The sequence below is a fragment of the Antechinus flavipes genome, chromosome 3 (genome assembly GCF_016432865.1).
Source record: "Antechinus flavipes isolate AdamAnt ecotype Samford, QLD, Australia chromosome 3, AdamAnt_v2, whole genome shotgun sequence".
Lineage (NCBI taxonomy): Eukaryota > Metazoa > Chordata > Mammalia > Dasyuromorphia > Dasyuridae > Antechinus > Antechinus flavipes.
The window spans coordinates 225,786,485-225,806,075 of NC_067400.1; positions in this window are offsets into that span (position 1 = coordinate 225,786,485).

Consider the following 19,591-nt stretch of genomic DNA (forward strand, 5'->3'; position numbering starts at 1 on the left):
CATCTTGCTAGCAAGAATGGTTCTGTGAGATTTTTCTTCTATTTCCCCCATCTAGTGCAGAAGGAAGGGCTAACCAATCCAAGACTAAACACTAGATTAAAATTTTCACTGTTGCATTACACAGTAGTTCTATTATTTATTAGAAGATATAAACAAGTGATCTCTTTGGTACCCCGTGTCTGCTCAAAATCAAATTGAATATAGATTTAAATTTCAGAATCAATACTTCAATATTTGTACACAGATTTATAGAATAAATAAACAAGTTCACAATTTTATCCTGCATGGCTTAACAGTGATTATCTCATACAATTGTAATATAGTAAAGAGATTGTCATAGCAAATTGGCAATTTATTTTGAGATTATTTTAAGCTACTGCTTCTCCTTACATTCTGTGGACAGGAGAAGGGTATAGCTTTAAAATGCAAAGCCAATGCAAATAAGGTTTTCACTTCAGCCTTACCTTTCCATACACAATATTTTTCACAAGTTTTTTACTTACAAGCCAAATTTCAGTTCTACAATATCAGAAATAATCATTACTTATTCATTATTATTTAATAAGTTTCATAGCAAGTGAGTTTTCCTTTTGAGTTAGGGAAGAAACAAGACAATTATGGCCAAACAACTTAATGATTAATCTCAAAATATCCCAGAATCTGCTAAAAAATATTAGCTGTTTTACAACTTTAATTAATCTACTTTATTAACTCAAACTGGCCAGTGCTGGATTTACAGGGAGAGTCAGATCTTTTTTAATATGGAAGTTGGAATAGAGCTAGCTAAAATGAATTTGTAAGAATAATAACTGAAGAGATTCTGAGAGAGAGAGATAGGCTTTTCCCAATTTTAGAAAGCATTCTAGGGTTGACTCCTGAGGGAGAGCAGATCCCTGTCCCATCTCATAGCTGACTCCCACAATTCTAGCATCTCAGAAAAACTGGGGTCTATGCCAAACAACAAAATGTGACTTATTTGAAGCATCCCCCAAATAAGTGCAATTGCAAACAGTACCACTATTGTGCTATTGAATCAGTCCATGCCTGGAAAACAGTTTTTCTTAGAGTCCTACTACTTTGAAGGAATGGGACTTAAAATGGGGAGGGGAGTGGACTTCATTACTTTAGGTAAAAGAGAAGGTAAAATTTATGAGTCAATTTTCCTTGTTCCCAAAATTATATTGGGATCAAGCTGTTTTGGCTCTAAGGGAAGTCTAGCAAATTAGATTTGGGGCTCAACTTGCAAGCTAATCATTTACAAGATTGGAAAAAACAAGTAAGTTAGAATGGATGTTTTGAGACGACCCTGAGTTATGACCCATCAGTTCCCAAAGCACTTTTTGTCTTTTGGGCAGAAGAAATTCTTAGGACAAGGGCTGGAGATCTCTGTCTTCCACTGGAACTGTGACTGCTTCAAGCTGAAAGGGGACGTAGCTGATCATATGAATAAATTTTACCTTTTGTAACAAAAATGTATCTTACATAACTGAAAATTCTACCTTTCTGGCCTCGTGAAGGCTTATCAAGTCATTTAATCAATATTTTGGAAATGTAGGACTTAGAATTTTATTCTTCATTCAGCCACTAAAATCCCACCAACACTGAATGGTCACTGATTTCTTAGGGATGAATTAGTAATGATAATTTTAGAAAGTCGATATTAAAGCATCAGAAATGGCAACTTTCTAGGGAGAACACAGCTATAATAAAAATTAGAATTCCAACTGGATCATCATTCTGTATTTGTTGTTTTAGCATCACTCCTAATTTGGATAACTTTTTATTAATAACTTTTTGTTTTCAAAATACATGGATAGTTTTCAGCATTCACCTTTGCAAAACCTTGTGTTCCAAATTTCTTTTTCTCCCATATCTCCCACTCTCTCCTTTAGAGATCAAGTAATCCAATATATGTTAAACATGTGCAATTCTTCTATACAAATTTCTGCATTTATTATGCAGCACAAGAAAAATCATATCAAAAGGGAAAAAATGAGAAAGAAAAAAAAAAGCAATAAACAACAAAAGTGAAAATACTATTGTAATCCACCTCCAGTCCCCACTTTCTAAATGCAGATGGTTCTCTCCATCACAAGTCTACTGAAATTGCTTTGAATTATCTCATTGTTAAAAAGAGCCATGACAATCACAGTTGATCATCATGTAATCTGGTTGTTGCTGTGTACAATATTCTCTTGGTTCTACTCATTTCAGTTAGCATCAGTTCATGTAAGTCTTTCCAGACCTTTCTGAAATCATCCTGCTGATTGTTTCTTATAGAACAATAATAATCCATAACATTCATATAACATAACTTATTCAGGCATTCTTCCATTGATGGGCATCCACTCAGTTTCCAATTCCTTGCCACTACAAAAAGGGTTGCTACTTAAATTTTTTGCACATGTGGGTCCTTTCCCCTATTTAATGATCTATTTAGGATACAGACCTAGTAGACAGACTGCTGAATCAAAAGGTATGCACAGTTTGATATCCTTTTGGGCTTAATTCCAAATAGTTCTCCAGAATGATTGGATCACAACTCCACCAACAATGTATTAGTGTCCCAGTTTCCCTACATCCCCTCCAACATTTGTCATTTTCTTTTCTTGTCATTTTAATTAATCTAAGAGGGTATGTAGTTGTACCTCAGAGTTGTCTTATTTTGCAATTCTCTGATCAATAGCAATTTAGAGCATTTTTTAATGATCAGAAATGACTTTAAAATCTCATCTGAAAATTATCTTTTAATACCCTTTGATGATTTATTTAACAATTGGAGAATGGCTTGTATTCATATAAATCTGAGTCATTTTTCTATATACTTTAGAAATGAGGCTTTAATCAGAACCCTTGGATGTAAATTTTTCTCACCTCAGTTTTCTGCTTCCCTTCTAATTTTGGCAGCATTGCTTTTGTTTGTACAACACCTTTAAAATTTATTATAATCAAAATAATCCATTTTTCATTTCATAATGTTCTTTAATTATTCTTCTGTCATAAATTCCTCCTTTTTTCCACAGATTTGGGAGCTAGACTAATCCTTGTTCTCCTAATTTGCTTTATGTGTAAATCATGAACCCATTTTGACATTATCTTGGTATAGAGTATTAGGCATTAGTCAATGCCTATTTTCTGGCATATTATTTTTAGATTTTCTCAGCAATTTTTGTCAAATTCTTATCCCAGAAATTGGAGTCCTTTTGGTTTTCAAATACTAGAATACTATAATCATTGACTATTATGTCTTGTGAACCTATTATACTATCCTGTCCTATCCTATACTATACTATACTCACACTATATTGTATTTTACTGATCAACTACTTAATTCATTGAATGTCCATCTTCTCCACTAAAACATAATGCTTAGTTTTGCTGAATAGTTGATTATTAGCTGTAATCCAAGCTCCTTTGCCCTTTGGAATATCATATCCTTCAATCCTTTAAAAGTAGAAATTGCTAGATTGTGGCTCCTCAATATTTGAATTGTTTCTTTCTGACTGATTACAACATTTTCTCCTTGATCTAATAATTCTGAAATTTAGCTACAGTGTTCTTTGTACTTTTTATTTTGGGATCTCTTTCAGGAGGTCATTTTTTCAATGGCTATTTTAACTTCTAACTCTAGGACATTTTGGCAGTGGCAATTTGATTTCTTAAAAGATGTTGTCTGGGCTCTTTTTTTCATCATAGTTTTCAGGTAGTCCAAATAATTCTTAGATTTTCTTTCCAGAATCTATTTTCCACATCAATCTTCTATTTAAAAAAATTATTTGATTATTGATGTCTCATTGAGTCATTCTCTTCCATTTGTTCAATTCTAATTTTTAGTGAATTAAATATTTTCTTCAGTTAGATTTTTTACTTCCTTTTGCATTTGGCCAATTAACCTTTTCAATGAGTTGTTTTGTTTATTATTTTCTTTTTCCATTTCACCAATTGTATTTTTAGTGTTTTTTTCAGACAATTTCTTGTTTCCTTTTCCAAACTTTCCTACAAGTTTCTTTCATTACCTTTCCCCATTTATCTTCTCTCTTTTAAGATCCTTTTTGAATTCTTCCAAGAAAGCTTTGTGAATCGGAGACCAGTCCATATTTCCCTTTGAGACTTCATCTGGAGGTGTTTTGCCTTTAATGTCCCCTGTTCTTCTCTGACTCTAGAATAGCTATCTGTGTTCAGAGCTTTTTTTTTTTTTTTTTTTGGCTCATTTTGAAAGATTGCGGTGGGCTTGGAGTACAAAGGAAAGATTCTCTTTTAAAAGGCTTGTGACAGGGGTTTGGGGTTTGACACTGCCCTGGGACTGATACTGTTGGCTTCAATTCTGAGCTGGGTGGGCATGGCCAAGTTCTACTTGTTAAGCTTGAGTTCAGGAGCTCAGTGTTTGCCTTTTCTAATTGTGTTGATGGTCACAAAGCTAGTCTGCTGATCCACTAGCTTCTGAACTAGGACGAGTAGCCAATGCTGCTGTATTTTGGCTATGAATCTCCCACTAAATTGCCTGCATACCTGGGCTCTGGGCCTTGGGCCTCCCTTCCCTATTCCTGCATTGGGAAGTATTCCTCCCTCTCCTCCTGCTCAAATTGAAACAGACCTTTCCTAAATTCTGAAAGCTCCAAAATATCTACCACTAGAAATTTGTTATTGACAATCCAAAATTTGTTCAGAGGCTTAGTCTGATGTTGCTTTTTATGGAAGCCAGGAAGAGCTCAGACAAAGTCCTCTTTACTCTCCACCATCTTGGCTCTACCCTGATTGGATAATTTTTCATCAAATGTCAGCACAGAGCACATGAGACTACTCAAGCAGGATCACAATTCTAGAGTACTTGGCTAATTTTCAGGGCTCTGGTGCTTCATCTATGCAATGATTACCTGGAAATCCATATGGAAGAAGAGCAAAATTTTCAATGGATAGGGGAGAAATGCTCATTCAAAGCTAAAATGATGAATTGATAAATTAGCTAAATTTGCAATAAGGATCTCAAATCCACTGCTTAATTATGATTACTTCCAAATGATTTTAAGCAGAATGTTTGAAAATCAATTTAAACCACTTAATCTAACTTTATTTAGAATTAATCTGAAAGGAAAAAATGTTCATGATATTTCTATGGCCCAGATTTATGTTTATCAGTATCAAAGTATTTCAATGTACACACTGTTATAAATATATACAAAAGATTACTTTTATCTTTTCATCACTCAATCCTATTCATTGAGAAGGAATAGAGAAAGATCTTCAGGTACAAAGATCCCCAGATTTCCACAAGCCACTTGATGGATGTTTCTACCTAGAAAGAGAGGGTGGAAAAGTATCTCCTAAAGAGAAGCTGAAAGGGCCACACCATTCTCTATACTTGAGGGTCTGAATGCAGAATTTCAGGATTTGGAAAGTGGGGACACAGGATGTGTCAATCTAGAGAGTAACTGAGACTGACTCCAGGGCCTGGGGAAAGTATTTGGGGAAGTCTACCATTCATCAGAGAGGTTGGCCATAACTAAAAGTGTCAGAGATCTTAAAGCAGGGCAGCAAGGTTTACTCTTGGGCAATGAATCTCTCAAAGAAGAGGAATTTAATTTAATAAAAAGTCAGGTTAGTTTGAATTGCAAAGGCAGGGTAAACTAACAGAGAGGCAGTAATGGGAGCACAAAGACAGAAACAATACAGAGAAAAGTGTGCCTTTAAAATATTAATGGATATTACACTAGTTTTTTTCTGCAGTATTGGGGATTCAAATACCTCTAAATCCCAAAATCCCTTTCTTAAGCATAGAAAAGTGGGAACATGAAGTTTTACCCTCTATATTTTCAAGTACATCACTCAATACCCAGGGAATAAAGTAATACCAATGTATAGAGTGTGCTCTAGGGTTTTTCTGTGTTCCCATCTGTAAAATCCCTGCTTTTGATAAGTAGGAAAAATATTGGGGTTTGCATACCTTTTTGTGAAGAAGAAGGCCAAGGGTTTCAAACATCAAAATGTCTTGGCTGATGTAGACACTAGATTCTGGCTGGCACCAAAGTTGGGATTCAATCACAGAGGCCAGTCTCTTTGACAAATAGTAGATTTATTTAGGGGAAGAGGTTACAGACAAAATAAAGGGACACAATACACTCTAGGCATGATAAATACGAAATAAGAGTTGCAAGAACATAGAAAGGGATGTTATAATTCATTATAAAACGGGAAAGTTCCCTACTAGAACTTTCTAGAAGAAAGGAAATGCCCTATGAGATTGCAGCATATCCTTAATTGGCAGACTAAATCCTGAAAGGGACTTAGCAAAAGATTAGCTATATATAAGAAGAAGAAGCGTAGTCATGAGGGACACCACAGGACATGTCAGGGCTAGGAGAAACCACATGGTATGAGATGGGGTAAGGAGAGAGACACCACAAGGCAGAGTGCCATGAGTGATTGACCCAGAGGAGGGCAGGGAGCATGGCATGGCCCTAAGTAGCTTTTATAGGGAAAATGTTACCTCAGGGACATGTTTGGGATTTCTGACAGGACAGAGGGAGGTAAGGGTAGACCTCATGGGTTTGGCATAACTTGGATTTTTGACTTGGACAGCCTCTCCAGAGAGTGGGACCATGGGGCTAAACTGATCTCTCTCAGTGACTTCTCCCTGCCTGCCTCAGGGATCAACTCTTCACTTGCTTTCCATTAACATACCCAACATTCAGGACCTCATTATTTCCCCATTCTTTCAATTTGTTAAAGAAATCTTTTGAAAAGTGAGTTTAGGGACCCTAGTCCCTAAACAGAAGGGATATAGCCAACCAATATTGAAATGTATGGGCCCAAACCTGGAACAATTACTAAATAGTGTCCAGACACAGGGAGTGAAATACAGTGGTCTGTGGAGTTGACATGTTACAGAGATGAACTGAAGCTAAAGTGTGTTGACCACACAGGGTACCAAATTGATTAGTTTGCACCAAACTGGAGGCCAATGAGACACTGAGTAGCATTTTGCTGGGTTCGTTCACTCCAACAATCACTTTCTCTCCAAGGTAATGGGGCCCAAAGTCCTTTGAGATGTGGGGATGATTTCATCTTCTGAAACAACTTTCTGCTGGGAATGTACATAATTGTCCTTTAGGGTCCCTAGTTGCTGGAGTGGGCTAGGAGTTGATTGAAGTGAGTTACAGTAAATTCTGACTCAGGTCCCTGAAGCTGGTCAATACGGCTATTTGGTCAAGTCTAGAGAAAAATAAACCTAACAAGCAAAGGTTAGGGATAGGTGCATTGTAAGCAGCAAAGGATTCCTTTGGGTAGCCAAGGACACATGTGGCAAAGTGTTCAAAAGGACTTAGGCTTTGGCTAGAGAGGAGAACAGGTTGAGATCAGGCTTTGTCCTAATCTGACCAACAGTTATCCTATCCCTCAGTGTCAGAAGCCCACAAGGGGAAGGAATAGTTTGAGACAGAACACTGAGATCAGGAGTCTCAATCTAGGGATATATGGTTAACAAGAACAGAAATAAAAATGGCTATAAAAGTATGGGGAAAATAACAATTTGCTTTGCTTTCAGAAAGCATGATGACAGTTTGGATTTTCCAATCCCCTGAAGATTGAGCATGCCTGACAGAGTGGAGATAATAACCAATATTGAATGCCTTAGTCACAGTTTGGATTATTTGTATTATGCTAGAGCCAGCTAGCCAAAATCAAGTATGATCTCTTTATTAGTAGAGATTTTAATGTTCTTGTGTTGGCCTGGCTTTTCTTCCTGATCAACTTTCTCTGCATTAAGAGTGAAAACAGTCTTCACTGGGGAAATATGATATCAGTGGGAAATAAAACCTTTATCTTTTAACATAAAGTTTGCTTTCTGAAGACTCTTGAAAGACTTTGCTGAACAAAATGGTCTAATGATGTTTATGAGTAAAGAAAATGGGATAAAGTAGAATCTAATAGATCAAGGAAAAGGTGACTGCAATACACCAGACAGAATGAAAAGATTTCGAGATGGATTCAGGGAAATATGGCATTTGATTAGTTTTTTGAAGAATGAGGAGATTGATATTAAATATGTGAAACCTTGTTAGCATTATGAAACTTCATTCTACTAACTGCATTCTATAATCTATCTAGACATACTGTTGTTCACATGCCAAAATCCATTTTTACAAAAGTCCTCTTTCTTTTGTCATTCCTCCCTCCATGACTGTAGTACACTTCTTCATTAGCTGCTCCCTCTTACATAGAATTCTTAATCTACTTCAAGGGACACTACCTACATAGATCCTTGGCAGATTCCTCCTACACCCTTCATACCCTACTTTCAATTCTTTTATAATGTCTTTATGTAATTTACACAATATTTGCCCTATAGATTATAGACTCTTGGAGAGAGCTCTTCCAGTTCCTAGCAGAGGAGCTGATTACTAAATAACTGCTGACTGGATGCTTGGGTGATGGAAGTATGCCACTAATCGCCACTGAAATGGAAGGAAGGATGAAAGTTGGTTCCAGACTGAAAGGCATGAGGTTCATTTTGGACACATCAACGTTGCTCTAACTGTGGGAATTATTGGTGTTGATGTCTAGCAGAAACCTGAGTGATGGATTAAGGCAATTTCTTTTCATTCTTCCAATTAGAAAAGCATAGATTGTTGAAAGGAAATGAGAGATCAGATTTTAGGTCATTCAGGATAATATATGTGTTGAACTGGATTGCGTCTTGATATGCAGTGTTTAGGTCAGTCCTGCCAAACTCTATAACTCCCCATTCTTTGAGTTCTGCCAGGTATCCTTCCCCATTTTCTTGAGACTAAATACTCTTGGGGTAATCTTACCTTGATTACTCCTCAGAGATTACTGTTCTGGTTTCCCAGAACTGGTTTCTTTTTATTGACAGAACCCATGCCTGGGTAATTTTTTTTTACAACATTATCCCTTGTACTCATTTCTGTTCCGACTTTTCCCCTACCTCTCTTCACCCCCTCCCCCAGATGGCAAGCAGTCCTATACATATTAAATATGTCACAGTGATACGCAACTTTCTTAGCTGTGAAAATAGGATGAAGAATTGCTTTGGTTCTTAGCTTTTTGGGGGGTGATAGCTGCTGAGGTTTTCCTATCCTTGTGTAATGTTTAATCATGTTCAGTCATGTTTGAGTCTTTGTGACCTTTTGGGGGGTTTTCTTCGTAAAGATATTGGAATGGCTTGGCATTTCCTTTTCTATCTTATTTCACTTATGGAAACTGAGGTAAACTCCAAAAAAATCTGCAATTTTTACATGTAAAGTTAAAAGATGTTCAGAAACCAGAAGGTAATTAAAAGAAGAACATTCCTTAGTTGTGGGCTGTTGTATATACAATGCATATGTCTAGATCTGTCTTCTGCAATAACATTTTGTCTATCCTTAAGTTAATTTTTCCAACATAGAATCAACATCCTTAGCTCTCTTAGACAATCGAGGAAACTTGAGAAAGAAAGAAAAGGGTTAAGTGATTTCTTTACAATCAAAGAGCAAGTGAGTGTAGAAAACTGTATACAAGGGTCGGAATTCAGTGACTCCAAACTTTGCTCTGAACTTGATCTTGCCCTGTCTCAGAACCCTCTAACTTCATTAAGGTAGGCAATCACATAGCAGATTTCTGAAGTCAGAATGGTGGAACTTGAAAATTGCAAGGGACTTTAAAAATCTATCTAGTATGACTCAGAGCTGAAAGGAATCCAGTGTTTAATATGCATTGTGAAGGGACTATTTATTCTGTGTAAAGATCACAAAGGAAGGGCAATCATCTACCACCAATGAATACCCTGATAAAGAAGCCTGAATCTGTATCTTTGCAAGGTCTACCCATTGTTCTATTTTCTGAATGAGTCAAAAAAAAAAAAAAAACAAAAACTAATATGCTTCCTTTTAAATGTGATAGATAGTCCTTTAGGCACTTGAACACCAGAGTTAAATCCTTCCCCTTGGCCTAGTTCTACATTTCCTTTGGCTAATTATCCCCAGTTCCTTCAACCAATGCTCATATGACTTAGGAGATATCTATAGGGTGTTTAGAGAGGACTAGGATCTCTGATGTGATCTCTTTTCATTATTATTCATTCACCTTTGGTGTCTACCTGCAACCCAATTCTCATCTGTGGCTCTATTAAACTATAGTTAGTGGCTCTATAAACTTATTAAACTAATAAGCCACAAACCAGCAGACAGGTTGAGAGTGACCAATATAACTCAAACCCATTAATGTATCCACCACAAGAATGTTAAGATTTCACATGGCAGAATGGACAGATGAGAAAATTTGTTCCCACAGCCAGAAAGGCATGTGTAGCAGGTCTTGGGAAATGCACAGAGCTTGATGAATCACAGGAGATTTTGAGTTCATCCACTTCAGTTTGATCTCATATGGACAGTATCCTCAGTATTCCAAGCTTCTATCTTGGCACTGAATTTCAATGATTTTGGTAAAATGAAGTTAAGGTCATTGCCCTCTCCAGTTTCATTTAAATGTCACTCAAATTCAAGTGAAGAAATCAGTGAAAAATATCACTAAAGAAAGGGAGGAAGAACTATCAGCAACCAAGTAACAAGATGACCTAGATTTGAGGAAACATAGAGTTTTCCTTGCACTGGAAGCTGTCAGAGAACATTAAGAATTATTAGTGCCATACAAAGGGAGGTTCATTGGAAGACATAAAGGATTTCTTAAGACACTGTATAAAGAAGTTTTCCAGGAAGATAAATTTCCTAATTCATCATGGTTCAAGGGAGCCTTTGGAATCTTGTTGTTCCAAATGAAACTTGGCTGATCTGTGACTTCAAAGAGAGGATACAGGGAACAACGAGCCAAGGTAGAAGGAAAAAAGTCCAGGACAAAGAGCTTTTGGGAATTTTTCCTTCTTTTTGGCTTGATGAAATTGGCCTATATTTATTCTCCAGGAACTATGAAGTCAGAGCAGGACAAACTGAGAGAACTGGGAGTAGGAAGATGATTGAGGATGGAGAGCAAAACTGGAAGCAGACTAAAGAGAGAGGTAGCCTGAAGCTAAGTACAGAATCCACAAGCCACAATAGTTAAATTGGTGTGTTCATTTTAAGCCTAACTGCAGCAAGAGCACACTTTTCAATAGTGCCTGACCCATGGCTGTTTCAGAGGCCCCAGAGCCTGAGGAGGTAAAATTCCAGTTATCCATTGCCCTCCTAGTTCTCCAGAACCCAAAGCCAATAGGAGCCATTGGTAGACTCTGGGGTCTGCTGTTGATCTCATCGAGCATCATGGTGAATGCCAAGGTAACAGAATGAAGAGCTAAAGGTCTGCAGCTGAGGAAAGCTGTTGCATTTGCCTTATAAAAAGCCCATCTTCAGAGTAGGTTTTGTTTATTAATTTAACTTTTGAGCTTTAATGTTCTACAGAAAATTTATTTTCATATTTTAATTTTCTCTTTCTGAAAAGTTTATTTTCCGATAGGAAACGCTGCAGTTACAGAAAAAAAAAAGGATCACTTGTCTGAAAACCACATTTGAAAGGTCACACATGACACAGGATGATAGCACTCGCCTATCTGTGACAAATAAAGTAGTCTTTGTATTACTAAAGGGGTTTTAGAATGGCAGAATCTCTAGCAAACAATGTGATAGCATGCTTGTCAAGAGACAAAAATAACAGTGTGTTCCCCAGGTATGTCCCTTTTTCCCCTTTACTGTGAATATACCAAATGGAGTACAATTTGCATACAGTTTGATAGAATAAACATCTCTATTAATGTTAAGTTACTCCAAAACCCTGGAGCAACCTGAAATATCTAGCTAGTTGAATTTGAAGAAATTCTAGATTATCAATATAAAAGAATAATATCAAGAATTAAAATTCATCAGGAAGTGCAAAAGGAAAATATCAATTTTTGGCACATTTCTGTAAATTTATGTAAGAGCATACAGATATACCCACACAACACAAAAACCAGAAGATAAATTATAGATTAATCTAATAGCCTTTCACAAGAGAACATATATACTCAAAATAAAAAAGATAAATGTTATATAGGTAGTGATAAATGTAGAAAATGTCGAAGGGGTTACACGAGAGAATAACTGATAAACTGGAATCTAATAAGCCTAATTCACTCAACTGTGTCAGTGGAAGAATTGGGATACAAGACTCTTGATACCCAAGTTAGCATAGTCTCCACCTAAAACAAAAACTGTTGGTTTCATTTTTTCCAGAGAAATTGCATTCTTAAGACAGTAGCTGGCCACACAATCAGCTTGGGAAAATAAAAGCTGAGAAATTGCTCAAAGTAATCAGAGAGAGATATGCGATGGTGAGAGTCCAATTCATGAGTCTTTCCCCAAATTTTTTTTTCCCATAAGGATTTACTCAGCACATACTTATGTGCAATCTCCAGAAAACTGGAGAATGTAGTGAGAAGGATGTAGGAAAAGACATCAAGGCAGTGTTCCTTACTTGATGAATGCCAAATGGTGGAGTTTTTGTGGGCACCCCAAAGTTAAAACTCTCATTTCTGCAGAGAATCAATGCCTCTCATCTGTTCTTGGAATTCTGAATTAGAGAAGAATTTTCTTTTTCAACATTAAAATGTTAATCTTTGGGGGGAGTGGAGTCAAGATGGCAAAGTAAAAACAGGGAATCACCCAAACTCTCCCTCAAATTGCCCCCAATTCCTTCAAATAATGATTCTAAACAAATTTTAGAGCATCAGAACATTACAGAACATAAAGTAGAACATTTTCCAGTCGAAGGCAACTTAGAAGCTCAGCACAAAAGGTCTGAGCAATCAAGGTGAGAGCCCAGTCTGCAATTCTGGGGCAGGCAGCACCAGAACAACCTTGATCCCAACCCAAGGCCCAATTTCAGCAAAACAGGCCTTCTGAAGCAGCACAGCGCCAAAGGTTTCTGGACCTGGGCTTGGGAACACCAAGGAGGACTTGGAAGGTCAGTGGAAAGGGTCTGTGGCAATAAGGTAGCAATCTGGTGAGCAATCCCAGTGTAGCCCCTGTCCCAGCTCTAGCATCAGTAAAGTAGGACCCTCTTGTTTTAGCTCACTAAAGCTTATCACTATAGGGGGAGCAGAGACACTTATAACAGGTTCTTACAGGAGAGATGAGGGCTTGTGGTCAGATCCCTAAAAGGATTTCTGCAAACAGGTGCACAAAATAACTGAAGCTCAGGACAGCACCCTCCACCTGGAAACAGAGCCCTACTTTAATAAAGAATTAAAATTAGAGTAATAGGCTAGGAAAATGAACAGATGACAAAAAAAAATTCTGACCATTGAAAGTTACTTTGATGACAAGAAAGATCAAACCATATCCTCAGAAGATAACAGTTAAGTCTCCCACATCTAAAGCTGTCAAGGAAAATAAGAATGACTCAGGCCATGGAAGAGCTCAAAAGGGATTTTGAAAGTCAACTAAGAGAGACAGAGAAAACATTGGAAAAGAATAAAGAGTGGTGCAAAAGAAAATACAAAAAGCTAGTGAAGAGAAGAATGCCTTAAAAAAGCAAAATTGACCAATTGGGTCAATTGGACCAAAAGCTCACTGAAGAATAGTTCCTTAAAAATTAAAAGTCAGCAAATGGAAGCTAATGACTTTATGCAACATTAAGATACAAAAAAACAAAAAAATAGAAAAAAAAACATTTGAAATATGTTATTAGAAAAATAACTGACCTATAAAATAGATCCAAGAGATTTAAGCTTAAAAATTATTAGTCAATCTGAAAGTCATAACTTTCAGCCTGCTCAGCATTTTTCAAGAAATTATCAAGGAAACTTGTCCTGATATTCTAAAACCAGATGACAGAATAGAAATTGAAAGAACCCACTGATCACCTCCTAAGAGAAATTCCAAAATAAAAACTCCCAGGAATAATGTAGTCAAATTCTAGAACTCACAGATCAAGGAGAAAATATTGCAAGCATCCAGAAAGAAACAATTCAAGTCTAGTAGAGCCACAGTCAAGATAACATAGGATTTAACAGTTTCTACATTAAAGAAAGGAGGGCTTGGAATATGATATTAAAGGTAACAATGGAGCTAAAATTGCAACCAAGAATCACCTACCTAGCAAAACTGAGTATAATCCTTTAGAAGAAAAGGTTGTCATTCAAAGGAACCAAAGACTTTGTTATTCTTAGTAGTATTCATGACTCCTCTGAAATACTTCTTTTGAAAATCCTATCCATACCCAGAGAAGGAACTGATTGTGTCTTAACACAGATTAAAGCATTTTCTCTTTATCTCTCTTTTTAAACTTTTTCTTGAGGGTTTTTAATTTTCATTAGGGTGGGGGATCTATGCTTTCTTTCACAATATGATTTTTATGAAAATGTTTTGCTTCTTAATTGTGAGTGGGGATAAGAAAGATAAGCTAGGAATTCCAAATTTTTAAAAACAAAGTAAAAAATGTTTTTAAATATAACTGGTGAAAATATTAATAAAATGATAAACTTTTCAACTGGTAATAGTGACACAAATTTTCTTTTGTTTCCAAAATGATTATTATTTAAAGCAAATCATAATTCCGAACTTCAACAATTTAAAATACTAGTAAACATTGTGAAAACGATGGCAATGTTTTGACATGGAATAAATTATATATAGTTTATTAATATGTATTTAAAACCTGGTCATTCTCAGATTCATGCTCATACTTTCACCACTGAGCAGTTTCCTGTTATACAAAGATATAAACACACGCACGCGCGCACACACACACACGTGTATATACTTCCTAAGTAAGCAAACAGTTTACAAAAGCTGCCAACAGAGCTGCACCTGTAACCTGCAGCTTCTCCACCTTGTGGAATGAACCATATTTCCTTTGTTGCTTTCTAGGAGAGGCCTAGGATTTTTCTATATAATTATAAAAAATGGCAATCTTTCCTGATTGTTTTCATTTGTATTCATGTTAATTATAGGCTTTGTGCTCTTTCTCTCATCCTGTATCAGTTCACAAAGGATTATCTACATTGTTGCTCTGCCTCCTTTGAAGTTATCACTTCAAATAGCTCTGAATTTTACTCTCCAAAGTTACAAATGATGTCTTGTAAATATCATTCTATAGTCTTTATCTAAGTCCTTTTTCGTGTTCTTTCAGCAAAGTTTGACAACATTGGTCATCTGTTCTCCTGCATAGGCTTTCTTCTCTGTATTGTGGTGACTCTACTCTTAGCAGGGGCTAAGTTTTGTCAGTCCCACCTGAATCTTCTTTTTTTTGTATCTACATCCACTCTATGGTTGTCCACCTGGCTGTGTCCTTCTAGGTGATGTTCCCTTTCTTTCTCTTCTCTTCTCTTTTCTCTCTCTCTCTCTCTCACACACACACTCTCTCTCTTTCTCATGCCTTGCTTAAAAAAAAAGATGAGTTTCCATGTGTTGAATCAATCATCTCTCCACATAATCAACCTCTTGCCAAACCTTGTCATTTCTACTTTCAAAATATTTCTCTTAAGATATCTCCTTTTCTCCAACTCCTCGATCATCACATTGGTGCAGTCCCTCTTCACCTTGTCTCCAGGTGAGGGCAAGAACTTCTCTTTTCTCAATTCTCCCTCCACTTTAATTCATCCTGCCTTCATAAAAAGGATCACTTGAATGACTTTTCTTAAATAACTCCATCTGCTTTTCCCACAGCTTGTAGGCCATTTAGAGCTGCTCGAATACTAATTTTAAATACTAATTTGTTTAGCTTCCAATAGTTCTCCTGACATTCTTGTTCCCACATTTTATCAATTTTACCAATTTGATTTGGATTAAGAAAATCCTTTTGGCATGATTATCATTTGTAGTGATTTTTTCAAAAGATTTTTGATGGTCTTAAAATTTTAGGAAAACCAGTTTTGTATATTGTAATTGAATAATTATCTAATGAAAAAGAGAAGGATGATATAAAAACTGGTCTTAATTCATATAAATTTCCTTCTTGGACACCCAGAACCAAAAGTCAACACAAGCCACTGTGATCTGCTGCTGACCTCATGCAGCACTGAGGTAGTAGTTAGTGAATGCCACTGGAACAGAATGAAGAGATTGCTAAAAGCCACACCTGTGGCATTTGCTTTATTTTTATCAATTGTCAGTAGAGTGTAGAACAGTGGAGTGGATTGGCAATAGGAGAATTGTTTTTGGAAGGAGAGTTTTTGATGTGCTGTACTTTTAGGAACCATTTGAAGCTGCTTTCTTTCTTGGCCATTTCTTTTCATGTTGCCCATCAACTAAGCTAAGTGCCTTTATTGAGGCCCTACCAACCTCAAGTGCTTATGACTTGTAAGTTTCCTGGGACAAGTTTCCTGGAAAAGTGAGAGACCTTGAGAGTTGACCTAGTCTCTAGGCCACTCATGCCAAGGGTCTGAAGTTCATCTTGCTCAGATAATTGAGAAGTGGAAATCCTGAGAATCCAAGAGAGGAGACAGCTGTAGGAGAGGAAAAATACAATGCAATGGTCCCCACAAGACATAGCTCCACTCTAGAGGGCCATGGACTTCAGTTGCTTCCCATCAGGGACTGCAGTCTATGTGTATGAAAATGACAATAGGTATGGAAAGAAACCCTTTCTCTGGCTCAACCTCTTTTATGTAAATGCAAGTGCTTGAGCAGAGTTAGCATAGCAGGAAAAGATTCATCCTCTCCCATTGCCTCGATCCTGTGTCTGTAATTCCTTCATACTGAACACAACCACAAATTCCACAAGAATCACAGACATTCAGTGCCAAAGGGTCTATTCTTTTGAAATGAAAATTGAAGACAACAAAGAAACTTGATAATTTTTTTGGAAATCTTGCATTGAATGTAGCTCACTATGCATACATATACATAGAGAAATATCTGCAAAAATACTTGTGTGTGTGTGTGTGTGTGTGTATCCAAATATATGAGTTTATATAGAAAGCTCACATGGCAAACAACAAGGCTCCTGCATCTTGCTGCCTTCTTCTTCCTCTTTTTTTTTTTTTTTTTTTTTTTTTGGATAACTACATTGAAAGGGAAACTGAACAAGTCTGATTGAGAATTGGCAAGTGTTGGAATCCTTACAAACTGCTAACTAATTAGAGTTGATCTAATCTTATAAGAAGATGTTTTGGGCAGTACCTGAAACTAGGTACTAAGTAGAACTAATTAGTACAATGCTTGTGTTTACACCTTTACTCATTGGAGTTCACAAGTATGCCAGCTTCACAAAGTAAACTTTGTATCTTTGTGAATTCACACTTCCCTTAAAGCTCTTTGGGCCAGAGAGCACTATGGAGAAAACCCATAATCCCTCTCTCTCGTATCCCACAATTCATCCCTCTTGTATAAAAGAAACAGACAGAGGCTCTCGGTCAGATTTCAGCGGAATTACGCCAGAAGCCCTCTCTCGGAGGTGAGGCAAGGAAGAATATATTTTCCACTTGACTGGCTGGTCACAGAAGAGAGTTCAGCTGGACTGGAGAGGAACACTCTGGTGCAGACAGAGAGCACTTTGAGATTTCAGCGGAATTACGCTAGAAGCCCTCTCTCCGAGGCAAGGCAGAATATATTCCACTTGGCTGGCTGGTGGCAGAAGAAGAGTTTTCAGAGGAAGAAGCTACGAGTCGAGAGTTCAGTGGACAACCAGATTCACCTTCATCTCACACCACTGTGGTAGGTGCCTGGGCTCCTGCACGCCCCCCACTGAGACCAAGCTGGTCTGAAAGACTCACCAGAAAGCTAGCCGAGCCCCAAGTGAAGGAGACAAGAGATTCATCCATCTCTGTGTTGGTTGGAGGCAGAAGAAAGCAGAGGCAGAGGCTGAAGGACCAGACCTTTGGATTTGGCGACATTTGGAGGGAGCTCTTGGAACCAAGCAGAGAGATAGACCTCTAAGCTAACCGGGCTATATTGGAGATAATAAAAGATCTGAACTTTTATCACCTGGCTGTGTTTTGAGAAGAAAAAGCTCACCACATTTTGGCGCCCGAACAGGGACCGACAAAATCCTGATTCTAGGGAAGGCACCCAGAGAGAACTTTTATAATATTTTTTGAGAAGAACAAGAACTTCAACATTTGAACTCCTCACAGGCAAGGGGGCAGAAGAATGATGTTTGGGGCACAATTGGATGGTAGGAAGGTTGGGTCAGATGCAGCAGCAGCAGGCAGAGTGGGAGAAGAAATAGGAAGAAGTTTTGGTGCTATGAGGTGCTGTCCTACTTAAGAGCAATCATGACAAATATTCCATCAAGGCTGCTAGACTTGTTATCCCATCTTTTGCTCATCTAAAGGCCCTCATTCCTCTGGTTTGTAGCACAAAGAGAGGGTTACAGAAGTGGTGAACACATTAAAGGAAAAGTGGATTGACCTTAGTCTTCTGAGAAGATTTTTAACTTCCCCAAGAATCAGTCTAGAATCGATTTGATTTTTTTATAGTTGCAGAAAGATTTCCATTAGGAAGAAGACATGCTGTTCCTCCCTACCAGTTTTAATCAGTGTCCTCATGATAGTCTTCAGATTTGCTAGTAAGAAGGTAGAGAAATGATACCTTATGGATGTGTCTGTTGGAAAAACTGTTTTTTATTCCCCTGACAACTCCAATTCTTCAAGGACAGAAAGAAAGCAAATATCATGCTTCTCTAACTCTTGGTTATCCAAGTCAGAAAAATCCTCAATTAAAACACATATTGTTGCTTTTATTATCCAGAGAAAATCAAGTAGAAGATAAACTCTCTGGAAAGTGTCCTGGTAAAGAAAGTTGAGAAAAACTTCAGAGTGAGAGAAATTATTCATTTTGGACCCTTACTCTATTCTAATCCGTGCCAATCAACTTGATAAAATCATACCAAAGTCCTGTGAGGTGCAGATTCTATGTTCACTTGCTTAATTCTAGAAAGTTAGTTAAAGCCCTCCACTTTTATTTTGCCTTTTCATGTGACGAAACCCAATGTGACGGAGATTACAAGTACATGGAAATTCTCCAATATATTTTTGTACCTGTGGGCCAATCACTTGTTCATTAGCAACAGAAGATCATCTTTTTTTTTTTTCAGAAGATCATCTTAAGACTACTTATGTTTCTGATTCTGAAGGCTTTGTACTATTTCAATCTGTCTAAATCAAGGAAAAGCCTATTCATTTTGTGTGGAGATATTCCTTCCTCTTAAAACTTTGATCCTGCTGATATATTTGTTATAGCTGTTTGGGAATGACTGGACATGTAGCCCTGTAAAAATAGGGTCTTGAATTTATGTACCTCCACCAACTGTGTTTTCATATCACAATTTCCCCATGTTCCTCCAACATTTATCAAAATTGTTTTATTTTGCTTTTTTTTCTAATCTTTGGTGTTTTATGGCATGTTTTCACAGGACTACATTTGATTTTGGATTCTTCATCTGAAAACTGTTTATAACCATAAATTTATTATCAAATTGGAAATGACTCCTATTCTTATAAATCCAATCCACTTCTTTATATATTTGGGGAATGATGTCTTCTATCATAGACAAATGATGTCTATCATTTGTTTGGCTTTCCCTTACAGGTTTTGACAGAAAGGAACTTTCTTCTATTTTACATGAAGAATTAATCTTCCTTTCTTAGCCATGCCTCCAAGGCTCGTCTAAATAAACTGTATAATCA